Below are 8162 nucleotides of genomic sequence, written 5' to 3' on the forward strand. Positions count from 1 at the left end.
GACTTTTCCAATTTTGAAGCTCGATAACTTTGGCAAATGTGGACCAAATTTCTTAAACAAAGTGTCAAATTAATCAGCTCGACGAGATTTTGAAGATGACACAACAATTCATGATTGCATCTTGTTGAATTTCCAAGAAAAATAGTACTTTATGTGCTCAAACACACATATTTTGTGACTTTTCAAACTCTGAAGCTCGATAACTTCGGCAAATGTGGACCAAATTTGTTACACAAAGTGTCAAAGTAATCACCTCAACGAGATTTTGAAGATGTCACAACACATCATGATTACCTCTTGTTGAACTTCCAAGAAAAATAGTACTTTATGTGCTCAAACACACAACTTTTGTGACTTTTCCAATTTTGAAGCTCGATAACTTTGGCAAATGTGGACCAAATTTGTTAACCAAAGTGTCAAATTAATCAGCTCGACGAGATCTTTAAAACGACACAACAATTCATAATTGCATCTTGTTGAATTTCCAAGAAAAATAGTACTTTATGTGCTCAAACACACAAGTTTTGTGACTTTTCCAATTTTGAAGCTCGATAACTTTGGCAAATGTGGACCAAATTTGTTAACCAAAGTGTCAAATTAATCAGCTCGACGAGATCTTTAAAACGACACAACAATTCATGATTGCATCTTGTTGAATTTCCAAGAAAAATAGTACTTTATGTGCTCAAACACACAACTTTTGTGACTTTTCCAATTTTGAAGCTCGATAACTTTGGCAAATGTGGACCAAATTTCTTAAACAAAGTGTCAAATTAATCAGCTCGACGAGATTTTGAAGATGACACAACAATTCATGATTGCATCTTGTTGAATTTCCAAGAAAAATAGTACTTTATGTGCTCAAACACACATATTTTGTGACTTTTCAAACTCTGAAGCTCGATAACTTCGGCAAATGTGGACCAAATTTCTTAAACAAAGTGTCAAATTAATCAGCTCGATAAGGTTATGAAGATGTCACAACACACCATGATTACATCTTGTTGAACTTCCAAGAAAAATAGTACTTTATGTGCTCAAACACACATATTTTGTGACTTTTCAAACTCTGAAGCTCGATAACTTTGGCAAATGTGGACCAAATTTGTTACACAAAGTGTCAAAGTAATCACCTCAACGAGATTTTGAAGATGTCACAACACATCATGATTACCTCTTGTTGAACTTCCAAGAAAAATAGTACTTTATGTGCTCAAACACACAACTTTTGTGACTTTTCAAACTTTGAAGCTCGATAACTTCGGCAAATGTGGAACAAATTTCTTAAACAAAGTGTCAAATTAATCAGCTCGACGAGATCTTTAAAATGACACAACAATTCATGATTGCATCTTGCTGAATTTCCAAGAAAAATAGTACTTTATGTGCTCAAACACACAACTTTTGTGACTTTTCCAATTTTGAAGCTCGATAACATTGGCAAATGTGGACCAAATTTGTTAAACAAAGTGTCAAATTAATCAGCTCGACGAGATCTTTAAAATGACACAACACACCATGATTACATCTTGTTGAACTTCCAAGAAAAATAGTACTTTATGTCCTCAAACACACAACTTTTGTGACTTTTCAAACTTTGAAGCTCGATAGCTTCGGCAAATGAAGACCAAATTTGTTAAACAAAGTGTCAAATTAATCAGCTCGACGAGATTTTGAAGATGTCACAACACATCATGATTGCATCTTGTTGAATTTCCAAGAAAAATAGTACTTTATGTGCTCAAACACACAACTTTTGTGACTTTTCCAATTTTGAAGCTCGATAACTTTGGCAAATGTGGACCAAATTTGTTAAACAAAGTGTCAAATTAATCAGCTCGACGAGATTTTCAAGATGTCACAACACATCATGATTGCATCTTGTTGAATTTCCAAGAAAAATAGTACTTTATGTGCTCAAACACACAACTTTTGTGACTTTTCCAAATTTGAAGCTCGATAACTTTGGCAAATGTAGACCAAATTTGTTAAACAATGTGTCAAATTAATCAGCTCGACAAGGTTATGAAGATGTCACAACACACCATGATTACATCTTGTTGAACTTCCAAGAAAAATAGTACTTTATGTGCTCAAACACACATATTTTGTGACTTTTCAAACTCTGAAGCTCGATAACTTTGGCAAATGTGGACCAAATTTGTTACACAAAGTGTCAAAGTAATCACCTCAACGAGATTTTGAATATGTTACAACACATCATCATTGCATCTTGTTGAACTTCCAAGAAAAATAGTACTTTATGTGCTCAAACACACAACTTTTGTGACTTTTCAAACTTTGAAGCTCGATAGCTTCGGCAAATGAGGACCAAATTTGTTAAACAGAGTGTAAAATTAATCAGCTCGACGAGATTTTGAATATGTCACAACACATCATGATTGCATCTTGTTGAATTACCAAGAAAAATAGTACTTTATGTGCTCAAACACACAACTTTTGTGACTTTTCCAATTTTGAAGCTCGATAACTTTGGCAAATGTGGACCAAATTTGTTAACCAAAGTGTCAAATTAATCAGCTCGACGAGATCTTTAAAATGACACAACAATTCATGATTGCATCTTGTTGAATTTCCAAGAAAAATAGTACTTTATGTGCTCAAACACACAACTTTTGTGACTTTTCCAATTTTGAAGCTCGATAACTTTGGCAAATGTGGACCAAATTTGTTAACCAAAGTGTTGAATTAATCATCTCGACGAGATCTTTAAAATGACACAACAATTCATGATTGCATCTTGTTGAATTTCCAAGAAAAATAGTACTTTATGTGCTCAAACACACAACTTTTGTGACTTTTCCAATTTTGAAGCTCGATAACTTTGGCAAATGTGGACCAAATTTGTTAAACAAAGTGTCAAATTAATCAGCTCGACAAGGTTATGAAGATGTCACAACACACCATGATTGCATCTTGTTGAACTTCCAAGAAAAATAGTACTTTATGTGCTCAAACACACAACTTTTGTGACTTTTCAAACTTTGAAGCTCGATAGCTTCGGCAAATGAGGACCAAATTTGTTAAACAGAGTGTAAAATTAATCAGCTCGACGAGATTTTGAATATGTCACAACACATCATGATTGCATCTTGTTGAATTTCCAAGAAAAATAGTACTTTATGTGCTCAAACACACAACTTTTGTGACTTTTCCAATTTTGAAGCTCGATAACTTTGGCAAATGTGGACCAAATTTGTTAACCAAAGTGTCAAATTAATCAGCTCGACGAGATCTTTAAAATGACACAACAATTCATGATTGCATCTTGTTGAATTTCCAAGAAAAATAGTACTTTATGTGCTCAAACACACAACTTTTGTGACTTTTCCAATTTTGAAGCTCGATAACTTCGGCAAATGAGGACCAAATTTGTTAAACAAAGTGTCAAATTAATCAGCTCGACGAGATTTTGAAGATGACACAACAATTCATGATTGCATCTTGTTGAATTTCCAAGAAAAATAGTACTTTATGTGCTCAAACACACAACTTTTGTGACTTTTCCAATTTTGAAGCTCGATAACTTTGGCAAATGTGGACCAAATTTGTTAACCAAAGTGTCAAATTAATCAGCTCGACAAGGTTATGAAGATGTCACAACACATCATGATTACCTCTTGTTGAATTTCCAAGAAAAATAGTACTTTATGTGCTCAAACACACATATTTTGTGACTTTTCAAACTTTGAAGCTCGATAACTTCGGCAAATGTGGACCAAATTTCTTAAACAAAGTGTCAAATTAATCAGCTCAACGAGATTTTGAAGATGACACAACAATTCATGATTGCATCTTGTTGAATTTCCAAGAAAAATAGTACTTTATGTGCTCAAACACACAACTTTTGTGACTTTTCCAATTTTGAAGCTCGATAACTTTGGCAAATGTGGACCAAATTTGTTAACCAAAGTGTCAAATTAATCAGCTCGACAAGGTTATGAAGATGTCACAACACATCATGATTACCTCTTGTTGAATTTCCAAGAAAAATAGTACTTTATGTGCTCAAACACACATATTTTGTGACTTTTCAAACTTTGAAGCTCGATAACTTCGGCAAATGTGGACCAAATTTCTTAAACAAAGTGTCAAATTAATCAGCTCGACGAGATTTTGAAGATGACACAACAATTCATGATTGCATCTTGTTGAATTTCCAAGAAAAATAGTACTTTATGTGCTCAAACACACAACTTTTGTGACTTTTCCAATTTTGAAGCTCGATAACTTTGGCAAATGTGGACCAAATTTGTTAACCAAAGTGTCAAATTAATCAGCTCGACAAGGTTATGAAGATGTCACAACACACCATGATTACATCTTGTTGAACTTCCAAGAAAAATAGTACTTTATGTGCTCAAACACACATATTTTGTGACTTTTCAAACTCTGAAGCTCGATAACTTTGGCAAATGTGGACCAAATTTGTTACACAAAGTGTCAAAGTAATCACCTCAACGAGATTTTGAAGATGTCACAACACATCATGATTACCTCTTGTTGAACTTCCAAGAAAAATAGTACTTTATGTGCTCAAACACACAACTTTTGTGACTTTTCAAAATTTGAAGCTCGATAGCTTCGGCAAATGAAGACCAAATTTCTTAAACAAAGTGTCAAATTAATCAGCTCAACGAGATTTTGAAGATGTCACAACACATGATGATTGCATCTTGTTGAATTTCCAAGAAAAATAGTACTTTATGTGTTCAAACACACAACTTTTGTGACTTTTCAAAATTTGAAGCTCGATAGCTTCGGCAAATGAAGACCAAATTTGTTAAACAAAGTGTCAAATTAATCAGCTCGACGAGATTTTGAAGATGTCACAACACATCATGATTACCTCTTGTTGAATTTCCAAGAAAAATAGTACTTTATGTGCTCAAACACACATATTTTGTGACTTTTCAATCTTTGAAGCTCGATAACTTTGGCAAATGTGGACCAAATTTGTTAACCAAAGTGTCAAATTAATCATCTCGACGAGATCTTTAAAATGACACTACAATTCATGATTGCATCTTGTTGAATTTCCAAGAAAAATAGTACTTTATGTGCTCAAACACACAACTTTTGTGACTTTTCCAATTTTGAAGCTCGATAACTTTGGCAAATGTGGACCAAATTTGTTAAACAAAATGTCAAATTAATCAGCTCGACAAGGTTATGAAGATGTCACAACACACCATGATTACATCTTGTTGAACTTCCAAGAAAAATAGTACTTTATGTGCTCAAACACACAACTTTTGTGACTTTTCAAACTTTGAAGCTCGATAACTTCGGCAAATGTGGACCAAATTTCTTAAACAAAGTGTCAAATTAATCAGCTCGACGAGATCTTTAAAATGACACAACAATTCATGATTGCATCTTGTTGAATTTCCAAGAAAAATAGTACTTTATGTGCTCAAACACACAACTTTTGTGACTTTTCCAATTTTGAAGCTCGATAACTTCGGCAAATGAGGACCAAATTTGTTAAACAAAGTGTCAAATTAATCAGCTCGACGAGATTTTGAATATGTCACAACACATCATGATTGCATCTTGTTGAATTTCCAAGAAAAATAGTACTTTATGTGCTCAAACACACAACTTTTGTGACTTTTCCAATTTTGAAGCTCGATAACTTCGGCAAATGAGGACCAAATTTGTTAAACAAAGTGTCAAATTAATCAGCTCGACGAGATTTTGAATATGTCACAACACATCATGATTGCATCTTGTTGAATTTCCAAGAAAAATAGTACTTTATGTGCTCAAACACACAACATTTGTGACTTTTCAAACTTTGAAGCTCGATAACTTCGGCAAATGGGGACCAAATTTGTTAAACAGAGTGTAAAATTAATCAGCTCGACGAGATTTTGAATATGTCACAACACATCATGATTGCATCTTGTTGAATTTCCAAGACAAATAGTACTTTATGTGCTCAAACACACAACTTTTTTGACTTTTCAAACTTTGAAGCTCGATAGCTTCGGCAAATGAAGACCAAATTTGTTAAACAAAGTGTCAAATTAATCATCTCGACGAGATCTTTAAAATGACACAACAATTCATGATTGCATCTTGTTGAATTTCCAAGAAAAATAGTACTTTATGTGCTCAAACACACAACTTTTGTGACTTTTCCAATTTTGAAGCTCGATAACTTTGGCAAATGTGGACCAAATTTGTTAACCAAAGTGTTGAATTAATCATCTCGACGAGATCTTTAAAATGACACAACAATTCATGATTGCATCTTGTTGAATTTCCAAGAAAAATAGTACTTTATGTGCTCAAACACACAACTTTTGTGACTTTTCCAATTTTGAAGCTCGATAACTTTGGCAAATGTGGACCAAATTTCTTAAACAAAGTGTCAAATTAATCAGCTCGATAAGGTTATGAAGATGTCACAACACACCATGATTACATCTTGTTGAACTTCCAAGAAAAATAGTACTTTATGTGCTCAAACACACATATTTTGTGACTTTTCAAACTCTGAAGCTCGATAACTTTGGCAAATGTGGACCAAATTTGTTACACAAAGTGTCAAAGTAATCACCTCAACGAGATTTTGAAGATGTCACAACACATCATGATTACCTCTTGTTGAACTTCCAAGAAAAATAGTACTTTATGTGCTCAAACACACAACTTTTGTGACTTTTCAAACTTTGAAGCTCGATAACTTCGGCAAATGTGGAACAAATTTCTTAAACAAAGTGTCAAATTAATCAGCTCGACGAGATCTTTAAAATGACACAACAATTCATGATTGCATCTTGCTGAATTTCCAAGAAAAATAGTACTTTATGTGCTCAAACACACAACTTTTGTGACTTTTCCAATTTTGAAGCTCGATAACATTGGCAAATGTGGACCAAATTTGTTAAACAAAGTGTCAAATTAATCAGCTCGACGAGATCTTTAAAATGACACAACACACCATGATTACATCTTGTTGAACTTCCAAGAAAAATAGTACTTTATGTCCTCAAACACACAACTTTTGTGACTTTTCAAACTTTGAAGCTCGATAGCTTCGGCAAATGAAGACCAAATTTGTTAAACAAAGTGTCAAATTAATCAGCTCGACGAGATTTTGAAGATGTCACAACACATCATGATTGCATCTTGTTGAATTTCCAAGAAAAATAGTACTTTATGTGCTCAAACACACAACTTTTGTGACTTTTCCAATTTTGAAGCTCGATAACTTTGGCAAATGTGGACCAAATTTGTTAAACAAAGTGTCAAATTAATCAGCTCGACGAGATTTTCAAGATGTCACAACACATCATGATTGCATCTTGTTGAATTTCCAAGAAAAATAGTACTTTATGTGCTCAAACACACAACTTTTGTGACTTTTCCAAATTTGAAGCTCGATAACTTTGGCAAATGTAGACCAAATTTGTTAAACAATGTGTCAAATTAATCAGCTCGACAAGGTTATGAAGATGTCACAACACACCATGATTACATCTTGTTGAACTTCCAAGAAAAATAGTACTTTATGTGCTCAAACACACATATTTTGTGACTTTTCAAACTCTGAAGCTCGATAACTTTGGCAAATGTGGACCAAATTTGTTACACAAAGTGTCAAAGTAATCACCTCAACGAGATTTTGAATATGTTACAACACATCATCATTGCATCTTGTTGAACTTCCAAGAAAAATAGTACTTTATGTGCTCAAACACACAACTTTTGTGACTTTTCAAACTTTGAAGCTCGATAGCTTCGGCAAATGAGGACCAAATTTGTTAAACAGAGTGTAAAATTAATCAGCTCGACGAGATTTTGAATATGTCACAACACATCATGATTGCATCTTGTTGAATTACCAAGAAAAATAGTACTTTATGTGCTCAAACACACAACTTTTGTGACTTTTCCAATTTTGAAGCTCGATAACTTTGGCAAATGTGGACCAAATTTGTTAACCAAAGTGTCAAATTAATCAGCTCGACGAGATCTTTAAAATGACACAACAATTCATGATTGCATCTTGTTGAATTTCCAAGAAAAATAGTACTTTATGTGCTCAAACACACAACTTTTGTGACTTTTCCAATTTTGAAGCTCGATAACTTTGGCAAATGTGGACCAAATTTGTTAACCAAAGTGTT

This window comes from Euwallacea fornicatus, unplaced genomic scaffold (assembly GCF_040115645.1).
Source record: "Euwallacea fornicatus isolate EFF26 unplaced genomic scaffold, ASM4011564v1 scaffold_39, whole genome shotgun sequence".
In the NCBI taxonomy this organism is placed as follows: domain Eukaryota; kingdom Metazoa; phylum Arthropoda; class Insecta; order Coleoptera; family Curculionidae; genus Euwallacea; species Euwallacea fornicatus.